Source organism: Mytilus trossulus, chromosome 13 (genome assembly GCF_036588685.1).
Source record: "Mytilus trossulus isolate FHL-02 chromosome 13, PNRI_Mtr1.1.1.hap1, whole genome shotgun sequence".
NCBI classification, from domain to species: Eukaryota; Metazoa; Mollusca; class Bivalvia; order Mytilida; family Mytilidae; genus Mytilus; species Mytilus trossulus.
In genome coordinates, this window is record NC_086385.1 from 22,105,228 (window position 1) to 22,132,489 (window position 27,262).

General features: G+C 31.4%; 1 protein-coding gene across 1 annotated transcript in view; it reads right to left on the reverse strand.

The window, feature by feature from the left end:
- The window catches only part of LOC134694161 (cephalotocin receptor 2-like), a 31,780-nt gene extending 9,027 nt beyond the window's left edge, over positions 1–22,753 (reverse strand). Inside the window, exon 1 of the mRNA XM_063555158.1 lies at positions 22,672–22,753. The gene's annotated coding sequence lies outside the window, so the exon portion shown is untranslated. The remainder of the gene's footprint in view (positions 1–22,671) is intronic.
- Positions 22,754–27,262: the final 4,509 nt, after the last annotated feature.

Consider the following 27,262-nt stretch of genomic DNA (forward strand, 5'->3'; position numbering starts at 1 on the left):
GAAAGTTATAAAATTTCCCGAGAAAAAAGTTTGTGTACATAAGTTTTATATTTAAAAAAAATAGTCATTGAGTTAGAAAAAACATATGCATATATTTTTTTTCTTATTTGACGTTTCATATGACTTTAACCATAGTTGATTCATAAAGATGGTTACATTGAATTGTTAAACTGCATTTATTTGAAACCAGTAGAGTAACTGCATCAATCATCCTTGATTAAACACGCCAAGTATGTATCTATCATTTAAAGCAAATTGTATCAATTTGTTGTTATATTAATACCATCACACTTTAACACTCGTGAAACTTAAACCGCATCTTGAACGAACAAGAAAGTGATTTATTCTTCTCTAAGAGACTTAATTTTCAGTTGAATGTAATGCAATTATGGTTTTTTTAATTAAAACTTTGAATTATGTGGGAGGGTAACGTTTGAATTAGACAGGACGGGATTTATTAAATGGTGAATCTAGGTCAGTTCAATTGATAAGATTGTTCTTGAGATAGAGAATGTTTAAATAGAAGTGACGAACAAGGTCTTACAGTACAAACACGTGAACATCACTTTTACAGTAGTTGCACATATTTAAAAACACTCGTCGTGTTTGTACTTTCTATATAAAACGAAGATGTGGTATGATAACCAATAAAACAACTCTCCACATGAGAACAAATGACACAGAAATTTAAAACTATTGGTCGACGGTCGTCTCTTATAAATTCTACATGAATGGCTTTTAAACATCTGTAATTTGTTTTAATAAATGTGAAATGTTAATAAAATATTGTATTGTGTTATTGCTTTCAACAATGAACAAAGCCCATACCGCAATGTCAGCTATAAAAGTCCCCGAAATGACTATGTAAAACAATTCAAACGATAAATATCGTCCTAATTGAAGTACAAAAAAGGAACGGAAAACAAATATGTAACATATGAAAAATCGACAACCACTGAATTACAAGCTTCTGAATTAGGACAGACACATACATACAGAATGTTGCGTGGTAAAATATATTAGCGGGTCCAGACCCTCCACCTAACCTGGGACAGTGGTGTAACAGTACAACATAAGAACGAACTATAAAATAAGTTGAAAATGTCTTAACTCATCATTCTGAACTTAGGCTTTACTAATTATCCTTAATGAAGACCAAATGATCACCTTATGTTAATAATAATTTGATGAATATTGTTTGTTTTTTTGTAAACTGTCTTGTCTGAAAAATCAAATGTTTGCCTCATCATATGGCAGTTAACATTCCAAAGAGAGCAACAGCTTACAATTTTTAAAAGAATGGCACATACAGTAAAATTTTGTTTATAGTGATGTCTTAGTACTAACGCTTTCAGAACTATGAACTTCCATCATAAACCAAAGTGATCGTAAATTATTCCAGTTAAGTAATCATAGCCATAGCTGTACATGCGACAACTGTCGTCATTATCTCATTACATGTATATGGTCAGAATCATCATTGGTCTTGTACCTAAGTAATTGTAATAAGTTACTTTTTTATGAATGAAGGTACCAAAACCCCTTTCCTCTGTGGGCTTTCTCGATCTTAATTCACTGCCATCATCTTTTAAATAGTATAATTTTGAGTTTTTCAATCAATGTTATATTTATTAATGAACTGGTGCTTATATTAATACTTTTCGAAGTGCTCATTGTATGAGCATTTAAACTGATACATTCTTGTATCTTAGGGTTATATTATTCAAATAGTGGTAAAGGTATTTTTCTTGATGTTCTCAACAGTATTGATTGATCCAAACTGAATACCAACACTAAAATGTCCAGCAACACCATACCATTGAAATGCATTACTTTTCTTAATTAATCCGGAAATTTAAGAATTGCTTCTACCAAGTTAAATAGGTTCCTTAATCAAAGCATCTCAACATAGATTGGTTTCATTTAACGATCAAAGACAGCAATATAGACGTTTTACATTCTATCTAAATATATTGAATTGAATTAACATAAAATAGAATAATATACCACCTGATTTTCTACTTAAGAGGACTTTTAATTGTTTCATGGATGTTCATTTATTCAACATTAGTTCTTTTCCATAAATTCGTATCGTCACATCAGAATAAAATCGATATAACGTAGGAAATATTGTATTTGTACAATTAGTTCGTTATTTAGAGCTACGGTTGTCATTTTTGAGGTTACTCCGCCGTTTATGGAATTTTAAACCTCATTCTTGCAATAAAGAGCGCAAAATTATCATTACAGTACATAGTCACTGAAATAGGAAAATTATACTGGTAATTTAGAGCAATTACTAAAGAGTCATTGCATTATATATTATTTAGAATAAAAAAGGGGTTCCTATCGAAACTAATGTATAGATAAAACACAATGTAATACGATCCTACAGAAACGTGTTTTTTGTTCTTGACAAAATGGATCCAATTTGATTACCTTGTATCAACTACCAACCACCATCCCGCCAAATAAAGTTAGCATTTGATAAGTTGATAAAGAGAAGATATCCTTTCTTAAACTTTCTTATGCCGACAATGTTCTCGATGCCTTCACCTTCGACAAAATCATTAAAACATTTATTAGTTCAATCGAAATTATTTTTCCTGAACCTCACATTTCTTATACCTTCACCAACCAATTGCAACTGTGAATTTTTCAGTTACAAAGACGTGTTGCATGATCACAATATTGACGAATTCAAGTCTAAAACTACTGATTGCACCTGTGCTAGTTCCCTATTCATATATAATCTGGTTGACTACGTTATTACCGGTGACCTCAATAACACTTCTCTGTTAATAATTATCAAAGGCACCAGATTTATAATTTGATACGCTAGACGCCTGCTTTGTCTACATATACTCATTAGAATCAATCAGATCAAAATAGCCAGAAAATCAAAGCAAATACAAAGGCGAAGAGCATTGATGACCCGAAATGTGTAATCAAAAGATCCGAATATCATGATCTTAAATCCATTAAACGGAAACACAACTTCAAGATACGGATGGATTCAGTCGGGAATTATTCCAGGCAATGGATAGAACGCGATAAAGAAGAAGTAGATACTATTTCCGAATAGATTGTGGCTATGATGTCGTTGATACAGATCAGAATTAGAAAATAAATGGATTTATATATGCACATGTAATATAAATCTTTAAAGACCTTTAAACACTTTTTCCTATCTCCATGGCAAAAAGTTGGTGTTCCCACAGCTAAAGTCTAGAAAAACATCGTGTAAAACGCATTACATAAACGTATCGATAACAATTTTATTTTCCAGGTATTTTAAATCGCATTAAAGCCATAAAAGTCATGTTAATTAATAAAATTTATTTATATGATCGGCATCGTGTGTTCAATTCATAATCACTTATTCTCCTTCCTGTTCAGTGAGATAAATATGATAAAGAATTTCCGCTTGAAAACAAAATTTTTACATATTATAAATAATGATATATGTCAATAACTTGGAATACTAAAATATCGTATAAGAATCTTTCAATTAAAACAGGAGACGACAAATTAAGAAGGATTTATTGAGTAAGAAATTGATTTGATACAATTTGTTGAATATTTCTGATATTGGAATTGTACCTGTCAACAATGAAGCACACAGTAGTGTCGCAATCAATTCTAACACATTATTTGTAAACTGATAAAAGAAAAATCAGAAAACATACCAAGATATGATAGACGATTTCGTTTTATCAAAATATGGATTTAATTATAGAGACAAAAGATAATTTATCCTTTTTTACTTGTTAGCTTTATTTCAATGGATTCTGTGTTTAATAAAAATCGTCATCATCAGTGTTAATCACTTTGTCTCCAATAATTTGTTCAATCAACCAATCTTCTCAATCAGAAACATGTTGACCTTGTATTTACTACATTGATCTAGCACAATATATGCTAGTTAACTATAATGAAAGCTAGATGCTTACATTTACTTCATTTGATGCATATTTGTATCGTTGGCAATCATACCACATCTCCTTGTTTTTATGTAACATTAATGCAGGAAAATTAACAATAACATAGAAAAGAAAAATACAAATTAATGTATACGAGTCAACTGTAGTGAAGGATAACTGTCAGGTAGGGTTCTTTTTGATAGTTTTTTTGTGCTATGTATCGATCTGATGAGTTTTGCTCATTTTAATTTACTTCTCTCGTTGGTTTGTATGTTGTGCTGTTTTACAGCTGTCACCAGTGATAGAGACGACAGAGTCTCCAAAATTTTTAACCCTACCAAATTCTGTTTTAGTCAGAATGACAATGATGATGGGTGGCTGTTTGATATTAACTTGTTAGTGAAATGCATATTAAAAACGAGAATATGACTTGGATTTTTTTGAATTGTTTAACATTTACATGCCTTGTATAGCATGCTATGCGGTATGCGTTTTCCCTCATAATTGAAGGACGTATATGAACTAATTTGGCCGCTGTTAACAATAATAGAAAGTATATAAAATTAATGTAAGCTAGTTAGCATTTATGTAGGTTAATTCATCGTAATGAAGGCTAGTTGACTGCTCTTAAATATTTGAAGACGCATAATTAACAAGATACTTTTGAATAAATGAAAGAGTTAAACGTAAAAAAAAAAACAATTCCTCTAATTCAGCTTCACAAATATGTAGAGAAATTACACTGTACAACCATCTGAATAATTATTAGAAAAAGATTTTATGGAGATATTTTTTTTCAAATTAAACAGATAAGAAATATTTAACGACTTATTTATAATTAACCCTGGTTTATGTCCAGGGTGATAAGAGTATAGTTAAATTTCAATATACGCAAAACATAATACCTAAAATGGCTTACAATTCGGTATCAATTTAAACGTATGACAACATATCTGTTTCAGTAAGAACAACGACAAACAATTTTGTGTTTTATTGTTTTTTTCATACCAACTACACTACGATGACTAAATGAAAACAATCTAGCATACTAAATGGTAATGTTTTTATCCACAACATATTTGTTATGTTTGTTTGACTTAAACAAATGAGAAAAAGGGAATAATTATAAATGATATTTTCTCTCTAAATAATTAAAAGTTTAGTGTCCGTGTTTTTCAAATTTAAAACAATAGAGGTTACAACAGATGTATTTGTGTCTGCTTCATATCTTTTCCATCAACTACAAATTTACAATGAAGTTCGATTGATAAATTAACTTTTAAGCTTAAAACCTGACTTCGGGTCTTTACACTGTTATCAAATTATAATATAAGATATAGTATCTACAGAAGCAGAGACTCGTATAATTAATAGAAACGAAAAAAATCAATTCTTCGAATGTTTCTAAAGCCATCCTGATTAGCTTGCCCATTGTCATGATTATGAAATATGATCATTTGAAATTCATGGTTGTCACCAACTCGACTTCCTGTCTTGCGAACTTATGTCGGTCATTAGCGACATAAAAAGTGCAAGTTGGGAAGTAACTTTTTTGAGGCTTTTTGCAAATTCCCAAAACAAAATCATTAAAAACTTAGAACTGAACTTGTATCGATCCTATTATTTGATAAAGAAAACAAGCAAAATATCTTTTTCAAACGAGTTTTCACATTGCCACATTATAAAAATGTGTTTGTCCCAAGTCAGAAGCCCCGCAATAAATTGATTGTCGTGTGTTGCTGTGTTACATACTTTATTATTGTTTATCATTTTTTTAATAAATAAGCCCCTTAGGTTTTTCCTTTAATTGTTTTTTTTTTTATATTTGTAATTCAGGGCCTTTTCTGAGATGATAATGCGATACAGGTTTTTCTCATTGTTAAATGTAACCTATACATTGTAGTTGTTTATTTCAGTGTCATTTGGTATTATTCTTATTTTTATAATCAATGTGAGATATATTTATGTTTGACGTATACACTTTTATATTTATAATTTAATAAACTCGTTGATATATTTGTTCGTTGTAATACACAGTTATTCGTGCTGAGTTTAAGTGATTTAGTACGTTTGACATTGGAATCAAAGTTGATAGCCAATACAAAACTGGATAACAAAATATAATAAAAAAATTAGAAACACTCGCAAAGTTTAAATTTGAAGACCGTTTAAAATAATTCGCATTGAAATTATGTTTTGCCATTGCACGTTTTTTGTTATTAGTTTATGATGACAAATATAAAACATATCATACTTCGTGTATGAATCGATGCAGGGATTACAGAAGATTTGTTTAAAGTTCCTTTTACCAACCGCGAGTTTGCTTTCCTTCAGACTGTAAATTATCACTTAAATGGATCACGTCATTTTGGCAAATAAACAATGACTAAAGACAAGGCCTGTGTTTAAATAAGTTATTTTATTTTGATGTCTAAATAATGATGTAATTTGGATTTGTTTGTATAGTCATGTTTTATGGTTTTAATCGTCTTATGGGGTTATTATTTAAGCAAAATGAATTTCATTATTATTAGTTAATGCAGTAAAAATATAAACAATCTGCTTACTTTTTAGCATAACATGTCGATTTCATTATTTAAAGGCAGGATTTGTCAACTTCACATACTCTTATAAAGCACTAACATTGTATCATAACATTAAGATTATGTTAGAATATTTTATTTACGCTTAAATTGTAGAATGGAGCTGAAAGATATTTGTTTGATGGGTATGAGCTTTTGATGTTGCCATTTGGTTAGGGACTTCCATTTTTTGATTTTCCTCGGTGTTCAGTTTTTCAGTAGTACCACTATTAAACCGGTCGTAATAAAAGTAACGGTACCAATTTTTTTGCACCAGATGCGCATTTCGACAATACATGTCTCTTCAGTGATGCTCGTGGCCAAAATGTTTGAAATCCAAAGCTTATATAAAAGATGAAGAGCTATTATACAAAAGGTCCAAAAAGTATAGCCAAATCTGAAAGGAATCAGAGCTTTGCAAGAGGGAGATACATTCCTTAATTAATAACAATTTCTAATATTTTGTAACAGCAAATTTTAATAACACAAAAAATCCGTATTTTCATGCCAGTACCGAAGTACTGGCTACTGGGCTGGTGATACCCTCGGGGACTAATAGTCCACCAGCAGAGGCATTGACCCAGTGGTAGTAATAAAAGTAACGGTACCAATTTTCTTGCACCAGATGCGCATTTCGACAATACATGTCTCTTCAGTGATGCTCGTGGCCAAAATGATTGAAATCCAAAGCTTATATAAAAGATGAAGAGCTATTATACAAAAGGTCCAAAAGTATAGCCAAATCTGAAAGGAATCAGAGCTTTGCATGAGGGAGATACATTCCTTAATTAATAAAATTTATCGTAAACTGATACCATGATCGTTTAGAAGTTAAGTAGACTTGTGAAACGGTGGCCAGTAATTTTGTGATTTTACTTGTCAACTTTAAAAAAAGAATTTTTCACAAACTTGTCGATTAAGTTAGGTGCAAAAACCTGTAGATCTTTTTAAGTAGTCAGAAATTCCCCCGAAAAACCCACAGAAAAAGAAAAATGGAACTTTTTCAAACATCGATTTCCCCCAAAATATAGCAAAAAAATATCTTCTCATCCGGTACACTTTCTTATAAATAGGCAGGTTTCAGTTGATTTTGTTTCTCTTATAAACGTAAAAAACGAAAACATCTGAATCGCCATCTCCCTACAAATTGTATTATTTTTATATATTCATGCTACATATTGATATAGTAACATTATCAATTCACAGTGCCAAAATATGATACACATGGGGAAAAAAAATTGAAAACAACACATTTGATAAATTCTTAAGTATAATTACCTTTCTTATGAGTAATAATAACAGAATAGGTGAGTTTGAATAACACGTTCAAAAGTTTGAAATTCCTATTTAAGTAATGTATTATTTATAAGACATATAAAACGTACTTAAAAAAAGTACTAGTTTGCATGAACCCAGAGAGTTTAAATACAACAGTGTACAAGTAAAGTTGTCTGTTTGTAGAATTATGCATACACTACTGGGTCTTTTTGACATAACTAATCAACCATATAGTTTTGTTTCAGTTTGGTTTAAAGATATTCGTGAATCCCATACAAAACCTTAATTTTCAAATACTGTTTTCATTTAGCTATCCATAATTGATCAAGAAAAATCTTACCAATGTATATCCTAAACTGTAAACCAGATAGCGCAGCTAAATTTGATATAACATTTAAGCTATGCCCATCAAATAAACATCCTTTAATTGTCAATATATCAAATGTAGATGTAAACAGAAGTGTTCTACAAGAGATCTGTAGATGTAGACGTAAGTGTTCTACAAGAGAACTGTAGCGTGTATTTTAACCTGTATTGATGATTGAGATTGATAACTAAGATTATGTTGCATTCATAAGAATTATATTCCAATCAGATTATATTAAGGCACATCAATCATCTCGCTTTATAATTAGAACAATTCGTTTACATGTAATGCATACTGTATACATTGTAATAAGAGCCGTCCTAAATAAGAAAATAGGTAAATGTGAACCCAAGGCATATGGTGCTGTTTGCTAATGTAACGCATCTAAGAAGTTCGGCCATTATTGTGCATGATGATTGATTCACGTGACTCGTACAAATTTTTCGATTTAAATCAAGATGAAAAGTTATGAGTAAGCTACTCCTTTACGATATGGGTATGTGTTAAACTGGCAAATTGGGCAACTCTTAGCCATGTTAAATTGACACAGAGGCCACTAACCTACGGCTTCACGAAAAGCAAAACTCATACCGTAGAGAAAGTTATAGATACTATCGAGTCAAAACATTTTTTGCCAGGGTGGTTTAGACACAGTGAGTGAGTGAGCTCATTTATTGTCGTGTTTTGAAGCTCAAGTTAAACGATTGCCAATCCGAAAACTAATCAACATAAAAGCATGGATACTGAGGTAAGCACGGGTACACCATATATAATAAAATATAGTTTTTTGATGATAGATCAATGGTAACGTTTGTTGACTCTCTCTCTCTGCCAATTTAAGTTTTCCCCTTTACACTTGCGTTAAAAGTCATTCAAATGTTAGAAAAAGGTAACAAAATTAACTAGGCAAAATAACAGTGAAACCTAAATTAACATAGGACAAGTAGAAGTTACTAATATGTCGGCCACAGAACTCAATTAAACCAATTGACCGATTATGTCTTCTTCCTCATTATCATATGAAAATATAGCACATTTCAAGCACAAGCAAGATCATTTGTATCAATATACCGATTAAAGGCTGTGAACTTGGTTTGAACTAATAATCGAATATCCATGATAATTCAACATACGTTAAAATATCGCTGGAACTCTTGAGGCTCGGAATCGACTGCTGCTATGCAAGATTATCTTCTAACAGCATTTAAAAAAACACTTTATTTGCGAAGGTTACTATTTTTGCAATTAAAATAAGAGTAAGCCTTTCTGTATGAAAGTTTATTTAAACCTGTGAGGTGGAAATCCTTCCAACTGCTCCCTAATCAATTGTTTTTCAATATAGGTATCATGTTGTTGGTCTTCTGTCTTTCTTATGGATTATTTTATAATTCATTTATTTCTATCCGATTATGGGACCTGCATAAAAGACTTAATTAATCAAAACGTACACAAAAATAATTTTGAATGTCATTACTAAATTGAACCTGTGACTTGACCCAGTGGTGAGTTTATGAAGTACTAAATATCTGGTTAAAAAAATCTAGCTTTAATTGATAGAAGGATTATGGTTTAAAACTACGCATTTAATTTGAATTTAACGCATGGCCGATATAATTGATATATCTATAATCCGAAGTTAATTTAATTCATTGAAAGTGCTTAGCTTGATGTTCCAATTTCAATATTGAAACAATAGAAAGCATATGCACAGGAATAGTTCCTTTTTTAAATCAACGTTTTCCAGATTTTGTTCATACGTCATTCAGTTTTATTATTTTGTTCAGCTGAGGATAACTACGTTTCACTAAATCCTTGAATATAGTGTAAACGGATGTAGTAAACAAATAGATCTAACAAAAATTCATTCACTTGTGATGGTGTTGACAGATTGAGTATACAATTCATATATTTTATTCAGCACATAAATCTGCTTAACAAAGCATTATTTAGTTCACATTCAAATTCAAATCTTTTCCATCCTAAATTAAGATTGAACAATATCTTTTCCGGTTTATTCTTAAGATTGACTTGACAGAAGTATCTATCTAGAAGTTAATGGGAACAAGCATTGGCACTCACACCACATCTTCCTATATCTAAGAAAAGATTAAAAAGGGAATCTGATTGAAAGTTGCTTTGTATCACGATGCAAAGATATCAGTTCCAACCTATAAACAAGGTGGCTTGTACTTATTATTAAAAACCAAATGTTACCTCTGGTGGTTTTTTTATCAGCTTGAATTAGATATAAAATTGGTTATCGCTATTTTACGAAATTTTCATAAGATCTTGCAGATTGTTAATTTCCGTTTTCTGCAGAGTCGTGTGATATGAAAAATTATCGTCAGAAACTAAGGGAGCACATTGCGTTGTCAATGAAATTGACATGAAATTGACAACGTCGGCATAGGTGAAATAGCGATTAACAGATTATCATTGGTCATCTCAACTCTATTGCTTTTCCCACATTTGCCATTCCGGCTCAAGCGAAAAAAATTAAATGAACAACGATATTCTATAAAAACACGACAGGAAAGGGATAAGAGGTCTGACATTATAGGTACTCGAGACCTGATCAATGAATATGCTTCCATAAGATAATATATTTCTGGATACGCATTGATAGTCAAAAATTAGAACTGTTAAATACATGCGTTTCCTTTGCATTATTAAGTTTATCACGATTAGTTTTATTCACGTTGATCAATATGTACGGTATGTATGGAGTATGTAAACATCTAAATGAAATTTTGATCAACAATTATAATTGTGTACCTTGCTAACTGATTACAGTGTTTGAACACTCAGGTTTTTATACTTTTAATTGGCCTACCTGACCACTAACTATGACGTCAGGAGTTTTAGTCAACTGGTAACCTAGCTGAACAGTATAACTAATATAAACCGACGACCAGTAGGTGATAAATTGTTTTATTCAGGTGTTTTTTTCTGTAGATAGGCTTTAGACCGCTACATGTAGCTAGGTTGCGCAGAATTAGTCGAGTTAGACATCATCAGTCGACATGAACAATTTGAATTGAACATAAGGTGAGATATCTTTCAATTGTGTGATGCATGATAGAAAAATGATTTATATTGGTATGAACCCAGGTTACAAATAATCCAAAACATTGAAAAAAAATAATTAAATCACGAATTTTTACTGCAACTACGCTACCTGACCGACGTGCTTGTTTGCTTTTACCATTTTCTATGTTAGCTGTGATTTAAAATAAATAAGAATTTTTTAAATTAAGTATTTTAGTGTAGGTTCATTTTTTAACAAATCTCTTTCAGATAAAATTTAATCAAACATCAATGAAATCCATGGACTATTTAAGCATGGATTTAATGCTACAAATTACTACGGATAGTCTAGTCGGAAACGGAAATAACTTTGGTGACACAAACTAATTTAAAACAGAAACAGAATGAGCATTTAATTTCCGTTATCGCGTCTCGCATGGCAACTGGACATTTTTACTTTAAACATTTAAACAAGTTTAAGAGCAAAGTAATGTGGATTCATTATTATTCGTTGGATACCAATTTTCGTGGATTTCGTGGGCACAGTCAAACTACGAAATTAAATATTCAACGAATGATAAATTTTCTATAGGTTTGTATGCAGACTACAGCAAAACCACGAAATTAAATATCCACGAATATGCAAGTTTTTCTTAATCAACGAAAATTGGTACCCACGAAAATAAATGAATCCACAGTATATAATGTATCAATTTGAATCTTTAAGCAATAAATGTAAAAGAAACGTCTTTATGTGGAAAATCTGATATTGCTGTCTTAACGATCGTGCAACAATGTTATGTTATTACAGCTTTAATTACCGATTTTATATAACTTCAAAGGTATTCATTAAATGCACGCGGATAATGACAAGTATAAGAATCATTGTTACCTTTCATTAATACATAAATACCGAACAACGCAAATAATTGTCGATATCTTTCATATTTCATTATACCTTCTTAATACAGGTTGGTCTGATACAGTTACTGTACCTAATGAGTATTAAAGTCGTAAAAGAAATCAATAAAACTCGTCAATTAAATACCAGTTTAGAAGGATGCGAGGACTGTCTTATGACGACGCGTTTACCTTACGTTATGGGTGATTTTCAACCTGTTGTTACTTAACATTATGGCTGTTTTAAACGTGTTTTTACTTTACGTTATGGCTGTATTTTTACGGGTTTCTTACTTTACGTTATGGCTGTTTTTTTACGTGTTTTTTCTTTACGTTATCGCTGGTTTTTAGGTTTTTTAACGTGTTTCTGCTTTTTGTATTTTTAAGTACACCAGCGACATTTTCGGGCATTCAGAGCTTGGTTGAAAGTATGTAAACTGTAGCAGGGAGAATTTGTGTAAAGGATTGTATGTCTTGAGAATTTTTGTAAAAGATTATTTATTCTGGAGAATTTACTTGAAGGTACTTGGAGACGGGACAACTTTTTTAAGCCCCCCTCCCTTTTTCCAAAGTCCACTATTTTCACGTTTCTCTATACTATATTCATACGTATACTATTAAAAGTGTATTTTTTATTAACTATCAATTTTAAGTTTCTTATCCAAGGCGATCACTGCTATATATATGCTAAACAGCAAATATGTTACTTCTTTCTGCTTCCTTTTTCCTATTCGTATTCCGTTCCATTTCCTCTGTTAAGAAACACCCATTATACAGAGTCTCTATGAATGCGAAAATTAGTGTCCAGTCCCTGAGTACTCTTATGAAAATTATGTGCAAGTTTCAAACTGGAAGTCTTTTATTACTTCAAAGTTGATCTGATAATGGAAACAATATCCGGACGCCTTTATTTTCGTTTTTCTCCCAAAATAACCCAACCTGATTACTCATAAGAATAGATGACAAATGTGACTATTCATGGTACCTATAGAACACAGAGTCATGATGATTAATTTGTGGTGGAAGGAAGAGAAGCGACACATACAAGGTACACAAAAAGGAACAGTCCTAACCCATACGTCTTAGGGGGACAGATAAAGATTATGAAAAGGACAAATATAATACGTGATATCTGTTGCATAAGGTCTAGAAAACCAATTAGAAACACAATAAAGTTTGGGGGCCAGTTCAAACTAGTTAAAAAGGAAACACTTTAGTAGATGATACGGAAAAAAGTAGGGTTTATATGTTGTTGGACGGCAATGTTATTGAACCTCACAAATGACTGTTTGAAGTAATTGGGGCCTGAATTCTTTTTTTTTTAAATTCCTTGATATTCTGACTGATTTTTAGAGTTCTTGCTCTTCTCATTACAGTAGTTACTTCACACTTTTACCGACTATATTTACGGCAAATACAGTGGGATTGGGTACGGTTGCAATACCAATGCGCACAGCATATTGTGTCATGTCATGCCAGTTGCATTGTAGTGCCGATAGACAGGTGATAGGATATATATATATATTTTGGGTCTCAAATAAAAAGAAAGAAAATCAGAAATCTGTTTCAATTTTGGTAAATGACCTTTTATAGCTTTTATGAGCTATTAACATGATTAAGAAATCTATGTAAAATCAATGGGACATATTTTACCTTGTATCGTAGGGGGAAATACAAAGGAGTCCGAAAATCTGACACTAGTTCTAAAACCCCACTTAAGTACTGTACATCCTTTGAAAAAAAAGTACTCTGAGGAAAACTCTAATCGAAAAGTATCTAGGCAAAATCAAATACTCATCCACATCAAATGATTCCCGACTTGGTACAAACGATTGTCTTGCAATTACAACGTTATAGAAATTATTTAACCGATGTATTTACTTTATTAAACTTATTCCTTTATGCCTTTTTTATATTTTGTTTCGAATCCATATCATATAAACGACAAGAGTTATTCTATTTATTGAAAACTTCGGGTGTTCTTGTTCCGTCCATTGTCAGTCGTCCCTCGTCCCTTAACTTTGACAAAAATCTTATCGAGAAAGGTAACAGGGCCCATAGGAACAAAAAAGACAAGAATGATTGTTGGGGTTTTTAGTTTTAAATATTTGTTAAATGATAACAACTGTCAATCACCATAGTCGTCAAGGAAAAAGGCATAATACTTTTTTTAATTTTGGGTGGTTTTTTTTTAAAGTTTATAGGTGATGTCGCACTGATACGATTTCTTTTACCCAATTTTGTGTTTTTGGTCACTAATCACACTTACAAATAGCTTCTTTAATTTTTAGTTGTATACTTATACCTGACAGAATAGTAAAGTCTTCAGTTAGATAACATGAAAGCAAATTTTAGATTTATATAATTATCCCAATGATTTGACCGTGGTGCTGTGTGCAATAATCCTGCTTTTATTTTCTCTCATTACTACAAATGTATATAAACTATTCTATACATGAGTTTTACATCTTATTTTCATAATGTCTTGTATACTCCAAGACTTCAATCTTGTAGGTTGAATTGATTCAGTGACCTTCTCAGTCCTTTATTGCTTATTATCAACAAATATCCTCTGTCATTACGTTTGTTAAGTATATATACTGTCATTATCAGACAATCTTACAACTACAAATCAAGTTGTATTGAAGTTGTATCGAATCAAATAAGTATTCTTGATCAGGTATTATGTTCGTTCGTCTATACCGTATCAATGTTTACATCTACCGTGCAGCTACTTCCTGCTTCTTTAGTATATAGTTTTACATTTCACAGCTCCAACTAGATTGTACACGGAAATTGTTTATCAATCATGTCTTGGCCAATTTTGAATCAAGTATTTTTTTTATTCAAATTGAGGTATAGGATATTGAGTTTATGATAAAACATACGCCTTTTGCCAATCATATTTTGAAATTTAACAAAACTCGTTGCACCGAGCACATTTATGGAATATTTTCCTGTATAATGAGTTATGAAAACTTTGAAACTCTTCTAAACTTTCTTGGTTTCAATGAAAGAATTTGATTAATATTTGGTCAGGAGTTCCATGCAGCGACGCAGGCTCAAACCCGATATGTTCTTATTGCATTCAAGTGAATAATTCATCAATACAACACATCATTGTATAATAATCAGTCAATGAAGATTCCCTTTTCCTCAGTTTCATTGATTGTTATGGAACCTAGACTTCACTAAAGATCATTCAAAAAATTCTTGAATGATAAAGGTGTTCTCAACTTTCTCTCTCATTTATAGAGTTTTTAAACACTGTCACAGGGCTAGAGAGGCAAATAAATGCTTTTAACTGATAAATCCCTTTATTTCACATGCAATATTATTTTTACATCTGCATTAAACGTTTATATTAATGACTATTGAAAAAATAATTCTCCGGTTGGTTTTTTTTCGATTCCGCGTTTTGTCTCAGAAAGAAAACAGGGGTAGTGATCAGGCGATGGCGACAACGGCGTTAGCTCCTACTATTTTTTCCCCTCATATTTCAGAAGGTGAAAGAACTGGAGACCTCATGCTATGTATATACATGCCTTAAGTTATGAAGACCACTTCAAATAAAAGTAAAGTCAATTTCTCTCTTATTATGTGTAATATATCTGGTGGTTAGTGTGTACCTTGCAAGGTCCCCATGCATAGTACTATTGATCACGAGCATGGAATTTTTCAAAATTAAAATGTCTTTACTGAAAATGTCGGGAATGTCCCTGTTTAAAGCATATAACCTTACACTTTGTATGGCCTTAAATTTCAAACTGAACAAGATCATATACAAATGAAAGGAATAGCTACATTTTTGAAACTTAAAAACCAGATGTAATTATCAATTTTCCCCATAGGAAAATGCATGTACCAATTCAGGAATATAACAGATGTTGTCAATACAATTGATGTGTTTGAGCTTTTGATATTGCAATTTAATTTGGGTCTTTCCTTTGAATAATTTTTGGAGTTCGGTATTTTTTTGTGAATCTACTTTTTCTAGCACGAAAACGCAAACCATTTTTTATTAATATTTATTATATGCTGTGAAAGGTTTCAAACATCTTTGGATCAATACTCTTTATATATCAACTTTCTTTACTTTACTTATGGTTAATATTTACTAGTCTAATTTAAGATATCAACAAATCTTCGACATTAATCGTTCTTTATATGATACCTCTAAGTTCAAACACATCTGCTACACAACGTTTATTATGATAACACATTACAAACAGAAGGTATTTAATTTGCCTGTTTTTAGTTTTATAAAACATGTGCTTTTGATTTCATTAAAAGTAAGAAATGACTCAACATATTTCGTTTTTAAAGCTAGAAAATGATTGATTTCTTTTCCTTTTCACTTACTATTACGGTCTGACAAAAGTCTCAAGTCTCAATGCAACGAAACTTGGAAGAAAATCACAGAGCAGACCTCCATGAAAGATTTCCCGAAGCCACCAACAGTGAAACTTCATCAAAGTTCAATACCAGTTTCCTCTCAAAAGCACTTGTGCACGCCGCAAAAAGCATTTATTCCAAAACGACCTCGATTACTCTCCAATAAAACGCTCACCGGCATCTTTTACATCAAATGATAATACAGCTTCAAGGAGACGATGAAACTACTATTCTTAACGATTTCAAAACAGAGATTCTCAAAGTCTTAACAATCTGCATCTGGCTGCTGAAAAAGTCTGTAGTCAGTTTTCCAAAACTTCTTTGTTGTTTTCTGATACCTCATTTCTGATGTTATTCTTTCTTATGAAATCAAAAGCACATCTCTTATATTTTAATAAAAAAAATAGTTTTAAAACCAATTAATTTGAAGTCAAAATCTGATATTTGGTAAATTCCATGATAGGAATTAAATACTATATAAATGAAACGGTGTAAAGTCGTCTCAAGTAGTTTTTATCCTGAAATTTGTATATGAAGCTCAAAATCTGCAACACCGAAAACAGGTTTGTGGAAACAAAACACTGAACACGACTGCTTCTGCTTCTGCTTGCAGGAAATATATTATGTTTCAGTTCCTTCCGTGCAATACATTGTATTGTACTAAGAATTCTAAAAAAATATTTGATACATGAACTTTTTTTAGAATTTCTTTGCTTTGACATTTCCACCCCGTGTAAAACATAGCCGACACCACGCATGTGGCGTTCTACGCGATGATGTGACCTTCAATTTAATCCATTAGCTAGAGATGGGTGTGGCATGCATAAGTCGTGTTCTGTCATTTAAAGAAAGACAATTTCAACATTGAAATTGAAACAAAGGTCAACAATTTCGTTGACTGATTCGATCCACAATAAATCATTCTTGTACAGGTTAAAACTTATATAAACATTTTTTAACCTATAACATGAAATTAAACAGACCTATAACAATCCATTTTCACGAGGTTGCAATCTATTATATTTATGTTTATATCACGTGACCGTTTGCGGTATTCGGATGTCATTTCGATAGTTTATAAGATTGCGTCTTCACCAAAATACACACGATAGTCTTACATATAACTTACATAGAACACGCTTATTTAACTCTTTATTTCAGACTGATTGTAATATGGACATACTTGTTGGTATCTTATGATTGAAATATGAGATTTTGATACGAATCAGTGAACATGAGTTTGACAGAAAGTGCCTTAAAAATGCGTTTAATTCTATATTTTTTTTTAAATTTGAAATAAAGAATTTAACTCGCAAGCTCTAACACACGTAAATTGTATATGTGTGTCATTAAATTGGCCTGGCGAATGCATTTATTGTTTGGTGAACGCAAGATGAAAATACACACCATAAATTTTCTATCGCACTATTATCTCATAGTCGTTCAAATAATTGTTTTTGTAAAGTATTAAATTTAACGATGAACTCAGAAGAAAAAGTAATTATTTACACGTCGCTGTTATCTTATTTGCATTGGTTACAAAAACTATTTCGGTCAAAGTGGTCTATCGAAAAAATAATATCAAGAGCCATTACCCTTTTGGCCAATCAAATAAACGTTTTCCCTAAAATCATATGAGAATTATCCTGTTAAACATAACAATTTATTTACGCATGTTCTTTTTTAAAGTGAAAAGCGACTTTCACTACAACTTAATTTCATATTAAAATACTTTTTTTATTTTTTTTTAAATATTTATATTTGCAATGTCAAAAAACTTTTATTTTCTATAATATGCGTAAATTATGTAAACACGAAGTTTATTGACGTTTACGAAAATAGAAATCCATGTATACCATACAGATTTGAGAGAATACATACAATCCTTTCAGATTTCCATCCGAATAATTCAGTCGCTATATACCGCTGCTCTACACTGACTGCATTAGTTGTACTGGAAAGAATCAGAGACGGAAAGAGGTTAAATTATTCCAATTATTCAGATAAATGAAAGTTGCTCTAATAAACAAGTTGATTGTTTGAAGCAAATTTCAAAATTTAGAAATAGTGAACAACCATTAGGAATAAAACAAGGGGCAGTTAGAAGTTATACCGGGAGAAAGGATCTGAGTAAAGTTATTCAATCGTTGCAGTATTCAAAATGATGACCAAGATGAGTCTAATGTAGACGAAACGCGCGTCTGGCGTATTTAATTAAAATCTTGATACCTATATAACTATTTAAACCACTGGGTAGATTCCACTGCTGTAGACGTTTCGTCCTCGAGGGTATCACACACCCAGTAGTCAGCATTAAAGTGTTGGCATGAATATGAATTATATGGTCAGTTTAATACATTTCCTGTTTACAAAACTTTAGATTTTTTTTAAAAACTACGATTTTTTTTATCCGAGGCATAGATTACCTTAGGTCGTTTTTGGCACAACTTTTTGTAAATATAGGGTCTTCGATGCTCTTTAACTTTATACTTGTTTGGCTTTATAACGATTTTGATATGCGCGTCACTGATGAGTCTTTATGTAGACGAAAAACGCGTCTCGTGTATATAATTAAAGTCCTGTTACCTTTGATAACTATCCTTCTAAACTGTGTAATGTACTACGGAAACAATGGAGTTAAAATTTATCAAAAAAGACCAACTTTTCATATTTCATTTCTCCATCGTAGTTCTGGAAATGATTTATCTTACACTTTTCATTTTTAATTTTGGATAGAATACGTTGTACTCATGAAGTTTAATACAATGTAAAATTATTATTTCATGGAAAAAGTAATATCACAAAAGTACTGAACTCGAGAAAAATTTAAAACGGAAAGTCCCTAATAAAATGGCAAAAAGAAAAGCTCAAACACATCACATGAATAGACAACAACTGTCATAGTGCTGACTTAGAACATGTATTTTCTTATGTAGGAAAAAGAGACTTATAATTGGTTTTATAGCTAGCAAAACCTCTTACTTGTATAACAGTCGTATAAAATTACATTATTTTGACAACAATGTGTGAACAAAACAAAACAGACATAATAGGTTTAATGTCAAAAATAGGAGCACAGCAATCAACGTTGTGTTATTATATTAATCACGTTACAAACAAACAGATATATGAATAAACATTTACCATAACATCAAAACTTTATGGCGGGATTTATAAGTACAGAGCCACGTCATTATCATTAAAATTTCCAGTCATTATTGTCTTATCATCTTTTAATGATTATTCGACTGTAATGCATTTTGATATTAATATTGATCTATTTTTTCACACTCTGCTTTTTACTGTCACGCCAGCTCTAAGAATAACGGTACTAAATTCTACTGAGCTAAAAGATTGAAAATATACTATTGATGTTCATAAATTTCTGACGGAGACGTGTCGCAAGACGGTCTCAATCTTATATTGATATATTCCTTATATCTTCTTTGGTCATATATAAGTAACATTGAATTTGAATTACTACGAATGATATATCCAGAGATTATATATAATCACTGGTATGTGGAGGGGTTATAAAAACTCACTGGAAGTTTTCCGTAATTGCACATAGTCACTGGAAAACAATGTGAAAGTTATACAAAGCTTGAATGAAGAGGCAGTTTTTAATATAGAAAATAAAAAAATAAATTCATTTTAAAAATATCAAACACACTATTATTTGAAAACAAAATATTATGTTTACAAAATTTGGATTGCATATAGTATTGCACATTTGACCTTCTTTTCTTCATGCACATCTATTTCATTCCAATCAATTTGTTTGCAACAAAACCTTCTTGATAGCCCTCACAAATTGAATCTAATCTCAACAATGTGTGATTTCTTGTGGAGGATCCGAGCAAAACTTTATGTTTAGTAATAAAGCAATACCAGGTAACCTATCATGTGACAGACGATTTTTGTCAAATTATAAATCAAGTTATCTGAAATCGTCAAGTGATGCTTTTGTGTACTTATACTAGTTGAGTTTGGAGGTAGGCTTTTCCAACAAATTATCGGCATTCCTATGGGAACAAACTGTGCGCCTCTTCTTGTCGATCTTCTTTTTTTCATATGAATCAGAGTTCCTTCAGACACTTGTCAAAAAAAAGAGGAGGAAATTAGCCATATTATTTAATTTCACTTTCAGATATATTGATTATGTTCTTTCCATAAATAATCCGAACTTTTTTTATTGGGTTCCATTTATATATCCCTAAGAACTAGAAATTAAAGAAACAACAGATACGGCTTCCTCCGCCTTATTTTTAGACTTATATCTCGAATTTGACTTAGACAGTAATCTCAGTATCATAATCTATGACAAACGTTTTAATTTTGGAATTATAAATTTCCCCCACCTTAGTAGCAATATACCAACTTCACCTGCAAATAGGATATATATTTCCCAACTTATTCGATATTCATGAGCTTGCAGCTCCTACTCAGACTTTGAACAACGTCATCAGTGTCTGAGTAGAAAGTTGACGAACCAGGGGTAAGTCAAAGAACGTCTCGTCCTTTTTCTTAAAAAGTTCATTGGAAGGTACAATACCCTAGTTGATAAATATTCCGTATCAACTTCACAAATAACATATGATGGTCTTGGTGTATAGATTCTGCGTACTGATCGATGTTGTTTATCATCTTAACAACGTGAATTATTGTTCTTTTATTTGTCTTTGTTCTATTATAAATATTACTTTTACTGCTGGATTGTTTAGTGTTATATCCGTTTAACGTGACTCGGTACTTAAACATCCCGTCAATGTGTTTGTATTATCTTTCATTTTAGTTGGTGTGTTTTGTATATGCGACTTTTTGTGTCTTTGGTTCTTATAACGTGACTTGTACTATAAAAGATCTCGTCAATATGATAGTGTTCTATAACATGTATATGCATTATGATATATTTCTATAATGAATAAGAAAATACGGTGAACTATAAACGTCAAAATTATTCAATCGCGTAGTGGAATGAACTAGTTGTGGATTCTTTTAAATTCTATATAACTTTTGAACTATTTTAAATCTCGGTCTATTTCTGAAATTAATTCTTACATACTTTGATTTTTTAACCCTGTATGCTAACATTGGCCATGCGAAATTTTTAAATTGTTTGTATATACATTGAACGACAAATTAATGTGACGTATAAAATTTTCTGACGTCAGACACGCGAATCAATAAATGTGATTGTAGATAGATGTTGGGTTGGTTTTTTTTGTTCTGATAAATTGTTCCTTTTAAAATTGTTACACAATGATGACTGCTATACCCGTATTTTGACTATTTTATTTATAATGTCTGTTTAGATTTTTACTTTTTTTTAGGGAAAACGGAAGGTAAAAGATAACACTAAAACAGTATGATAAGCACTAGGATGAATACTTCTGAATTAATCAACTCACCAAAGAATGGAATATGAAATATGCAACGGATTATTTTATATTTGAGGTTAGATGGGATGGTATTTTTTAGATATTTTAAAGGGAATGTACTATGATTCCACGATGAAAGATCACTTTCAAATAAAAGAAATAAAACCGCTTTGTGAATCTTGAGACTAGAAACGGAGTGTTTAAACGCATCATTGGCTTTATTATGCAATGTATTTAGAATTTTATGTTCTGTGTTTGATATATATGACATTTTGAAAATGTATTATTTTAACAATAAAGCTTTTTAAATTGTCAAATGCGTTAAAAGAAATTAAGATTTCTTTCACTGAATTGGTCTTTGATATTTTAAGCACAGCAGTTTTCCTTCTTGGGGCGATTAACATTTACGCTTTATGTAGTATTTTAAGAAGTATATCTTTTGGGAACTAAATTATTTCTAAGGAAAAGAGATAAAAGAATAAAATAGACATTACTTGAATAAGACGAAAATATAGATTTAGAAGGAAAGCATGAACTGACTGAAAAGAAAAGAAAAATTATATGACATAATTTTTCATTATCACCCAATCATAAATCAGCTACATAATTATATCTATATTTTTATTCAAAGATTATCCGCCTGGTGAAATTATATCGCAGATTTTTTACGTTCATGTGCACTAAATTATATTTTTTTTTAAAACCGGGAGTTTTGTTTTCGACAAAACATTTCTTAACATCATTGTTACACGTCCTGAAAATATTATGATACACAATATTTCATCCTTAAATTGATTTTAATTAGAAAAATAACTTACCTTTGCAGTTTTGAAAATATCCAAGGTACTTCTCTTCTAATCTGAACAACTTTGTCACAGACCAAGCGAATCATTGATTTCCATACTATGGATCGACTGACGAGATTGGTTTAACAAAACATCTAAAATCCATATTAACCATTAAATCGTGATTACACCATATACCACAGTGTACTCCTCCAGTTATGTCTCAAATGGACAGTCTAATCAACCATTATTGTACTCTACGAGAAATTAATAACCTAATAAATTATACCGACAAAATGGTCAGTTAACGCAACTAAATGTTTAAAATATTTAACAGCCAAACGTAGTCATGATAAATTAGAGATATATCAAATATGTAGGAATATATAAGCAATCAATTATGATGGGTTTTTTAAACATACATGCATCTACATGTACGCAACTTATCTAACTATGAGAAGTGCATCATTAACTCTTGTTTAGTGTTTACTAGTATGATAGCTTGGTTTTATTTTGGTACCCGTTTCACTTCTATCGTTGTAAATCGTTTGTAAAATTCAAAACATATTTTTTTTTTCATTAAGCGAAAATGATAATTATAAAAGTCTTTGATGACAAATTTTGAAAGTAGCACTAACTATAAACGGGGAAATATTGTGTTTTCACCGGATTCCAACATCGTACAATAAAGCGCTGATATGTGGATTATATTGTGACTTTTATAAAGAAATAAAACTGTAAAAGTTCTTTTCATATACACAAGTTTTAAGAGGTAAGATCGTTTAAAACAATATTTTTTAAACTTTCAAAAATAATATGCTATTCAATCATCAGCTTAGAACAAAATCCGGAAAGGAGACTATTTGCCGGATTTGTAAAAAAAAAAATAGCACAACGGGTGCCACATGTCGAGCAGGATCTGCTTACCCTTCCGGAGCACCTGAGATCACCCTCGTGTTGCTCAGTCTTCAGCTTTCTATGTTGCGTTTTCTGTACTATTATTTGTCTGTTTGACTTTTTATTTTTAGCCATGGCGTTGTCAGTTTAATTTCAATCTATGAGTTTGACTGTCCCTCTGGTTTCTTTCGAAGTTCTTTTAGGTCATTATTTTTCTCGTTTGAATTCTTTTACAATTGTCATTTCGGGGCCTTTTATTACTATACGTATGGATTTACTCATTGTTGAAGGCCATACGTTGACCTATAATTGTAAATTTCTGTGTCATTTTGGACTCTTGTGAAAGTTGTTTTATTGGCAATCCTACCACATGGTTTTTTTTTATATTCAAAAAACAGGGTTGTACTCCTAAATACTCAAAACATGCTGCAGATTTCAGAGGGACATTCCGACTTATTAGTCGTCGACATTATGGCAAAAGTCGAAGAACTACAAAAAAAAACTACGTAGAAAACTTAAGATCAACATCAAACTTCATGTTAAACGGGGTTATCTCTTGCCCGCGGAGAGTTTGGCAGATTTTGCTCCACATTTGCTCCACTTAGTGTGAATTTACATTGCTATACGACGTGTCACGGTATTATGTACATTAAACATTCATGTTATTATTTTTGATGTTTCTGTTATGGTTTTGGTTGGATCATCTGTTATGTCTATCGTTTGCCAAAAAATTATAAAATTGCCTTTCTATAACATCATTGTCATGAAAATTCTTTGGACGAGTATTGTGAAAATAATTATATTAAGTCGAGATTGCATGTTACATGTATGTATGTGGTTCCCTGTTTTTTTATATCCTGTTGTGTATGTCATTGATGGGATATGCCTATTGTTCTGCAGTTTGTATGTTGCGTCGACTATAATATTACTTGTTTGTGCTTTTCTCTGTAATGAATCTTCTTAGTGGTGTATTTTACGCACGCAGTGTTGTCATAAAGCGGGAGGTTTGGCTAGACATTAAACCAGATTCAACCCACCAAATATTTTTTAAATGTCCTATACCAATCAGAAATTGGGCAGTTGTTTTCAAATAGTTCGTTTCTATGCATGTTAGCGGGGTTTTTTGTTGAACGTCAGTGTTCCTGTTGTTTGTTTGTTTTCCTGCCATATTTGATGTGTTCCCTCGGTTTTAGTTTGTATCGTTGATTTGATTTCTCTCAATCGATTTATGACCTTTGTACACCGGTATACTACTGATGCCTTTAGGTATCAAATGATCATCCTTCATACAAAATACAAATAAAAAATTCCCAAGATTTTTTATCGTCTTCTGCCTTATCACTAACTTCAGTGAATTTTTAATCAACTTATCGCCATACAGATCTCACAGTTTTTCATATCTAAAAAGGTATTAGACATTAATTTCTATTTACGGAATATTTTGCTAGAAACTAATTGACAGAAAACAACAATCAAACGTTTCATAAGAAAGTACGATTTAAAGGACGATTTAAAGACACCCACAATTACAAATTGCCTTATCAGACAACTTAAACGAGAAAAAAAAAAGTTTTAAAATTTTTATGGCTGTGTAGGCAAAATCATTTGTAAAATGCTAAAGATCAGCTGTCAGAGACAAACTTAACAAGTCAGATCCAAAATTAAATGTAAACAGTAATAGCTTTGACCTGTTTTCTTCTCGCTTCGACGAATTCGAAAACATTAGAGTTATGCGGTTTCTTACGGTGGCCTCGTCAACTGTGTATAACTTTGTGATGAGATAAATCTATGTGGTACTGTTATATATAATAAAGTGAATGCATCTGATGCTAGAATGGTGTGGCTAAGAAATGGAAATGAAGCATTGGAAATTAAAAAATCTAGATTGTCAAAAAAAAATATAAAGTTCTCCTCAGCTTAACTTAAATCAATTTCCATATGCAAGTCATGATAATACGCAGACTAAACTGCATAAAATATCCTTGATTTCAAATTCAATGGGATAAATGAAGTCAACATATAGCTATTTATTTCTGTGTCATTTAGTCTGTTGTGGAGAGTTGTCGCATCATACCACAATTTTTTGTTATATAATCACAATGTTTTAAATTATTCAGTGAAAAAACATGATCTATATTGCGAAAAATAAACTTAAAGGATGATATTTGTTTATTTTCATTTTTTTAAAGAAAATTATGAATAAAGTATGTTTCATGCGAGTAAAAGAACCAGTAGTAGGGCTTTCTGCTTGATTCAGAGTGGTTGTATTACGATCATCATTTGTTGCGCAAACAAGACATTTGTATATGCGTTGGCAATTCTGTTTTATGAAACAAAGTTGGATCAATTCTTTCAGTCTGTCTTAGAATGAAGAGTGCTAGTGTAAATAGCAGTTAAGTTATATACCATTGTATCGTAAAAACATAGAAGGCCGTACGGTGACCTATAATTGTTAATGTTTGTGTCATTTTGGTCTTTTGTGGATAGTTGTCTCATTGGCAATCATACCACATCTTCTTTTTTATATTCTTTGGTTTATGTATTCTTTCAAATCATTTTGATTTTTGTCATATTCACGTCTGATTAACACTATCTGGAGAGTATAGGTATTTTCACAGCTAATTCGAATTCCGGTTATGATTGCTGATTGAATGAATGGTTTGGTTTTTTGGGGTTTTTTTTGGTAACGGGTTTCGTTGAGGGTTTAACAGACCTAGCAATATAACGTTGTTTATAAAACTTACTTGACTTTGTTAAATTTTATGTATGTGAACAGTTCAATGATTTATCTCTGTCTTTTTCAAAATAATAGTAAAATATAAGTAATAGAGACAACAACTCGATCAAAGAGCAAATAACAACCGGGATTTAAAGACAACAATTTCAAAAAGAAACAGACTGACTTTAACTGTTTATTGTTTATTTTTCTTTTGATTTTTTTCTCTCGCTAAAACTTGACTTGGCACGGATAATAGAGTATTTGTATTATAGTATTGACACCGGAACACTTTCGCGGTATCACGTTTCTTTTCAACTAGACAATGAAATGAGTAGTCACGTCTAAGTGTTGGGGGAATAATATATATACCTAGACTTCTGAATATGTACGAAATATAGATGTTTTTGTACGAGGAATTCATCTTAGTCTGTTAATTGAGTATTGTTTGTTTGCAAATCTATTACTTATCGAGTTTCCTAATCGATTTAAGTACAATATAAGCTATGTGTGCCATTTTTTAGTAACTAATTCTTAAGGGAACACGATTTTTCAATATACAAGTTCTGGTTTTGTTATGCCCCACCTACGATAGTAGATGGGCATTATGTTTTCTGGTCCGTGCGTCCGTCCGTTTATTCGTTCGTCCGTTCGTCCCGCTTCAGGTTAAAGTTTTTGGTCAAGGTAGTTTTTGATGAAGCTGAAATTCAATCGACTTGAAACTTAGTACACATGTTGCTTAAGAGATGATCTTTCTAATTTTAAAGCCAAATTAGACTTTAGACCCCAATTTTATGGTCCACTAAACAAAGAAAATGAAAGTGCAAGTTTTAGGTAGTTTTTGAAGAAATTGAAGTCCAATCAACCTGAAACTTAGTACACATAGATATAGGAAGATGAGTGTGAGTGCCAATGAGACAACTCTCCATCCAAATAACAATTTAAAAAAAGTAAACCATTATAGGTCAATGTACGGCCTTCAACACGGAGCCTTGGCTCACATCGAGCAAC